Source organism: Heterodontus francisci, chromosome 39 (assembly GCF_036365525.1).
Source record: "Heterodontus francisci isolate sHetFra1 chromosome 39, sHetFra1.hap1, whole genome shotgun sequence".
Taxonomy (NCBI): Eukaryota; Metazoa; Chordata; class Chondrichthyes; order Heterodontiformes; family Heterodontidae; genus Heterodontus; species Heterodontus francisci.
The window spans coordinates 39,403,559-39,404,249 of record NC_090409.1 but is presented as its reverse complement, the minus strand read 5'-3'; positions in this window follow the sequence as shown (position 1 = coordinate 39,404,249).

Sequence of the window (691 nt, the reverse complement as noted above, 5' to 3'; positions counted from 1 at the left end):
TTGTAATTAAACTATTTTCTACTTTTGTAAATGTCCTTGCCCTTTTGATGTCTTTACTTTTCCTTGTATGTTTGTGAGCGTGCGTTGTGAAGTTAACCCCCTCTCGAGTCGGTGTGTGTTAATAAACACTACCTTTTTAAAAAAAAATCTTTTAACAGTTTTGTTGCAGTCTTTTAAAAGTCAGTCTATTTCTCCACTCTCTGTTTGTTTGTGAATCCTATCAAGGCTTTTTTTTTCAAGAAAAGGGAAAATGTAAATTACACGGACAGGTTGTTGGAAATATAGAGAAATTTGTTTTCAAAATTAACTACCTCTTCATCACAGCAACAGACAGCATCCTGTGAACATTATTGAACAGAATAGTTATTTAATTTCTTTTACACACAGAACAGAACAAAGGTGTGAGAGTGACATCCAGAACAAATAGTAACATTTCCAAGTGTTCATTGTTTTTAACAACTTATTCAATCAATAAATACTGAGTTTTATTTTTAAAAACCCTCCCATTCACTGATTGGGGAGCAGTAACACTGTGTTGGTCTGCTGTGATTTTTCTCTAATATCTGTAAACACCTGGAGTGACATTAATCAGGTGAGGGTCTGGGGAAGGGGCTTCCACTCCCCCACTGGAAGGAGTGTGTAGCCAGGGTCCACCATAAACTGAGCATGAGGGAGCAGCGATTTCTCCATT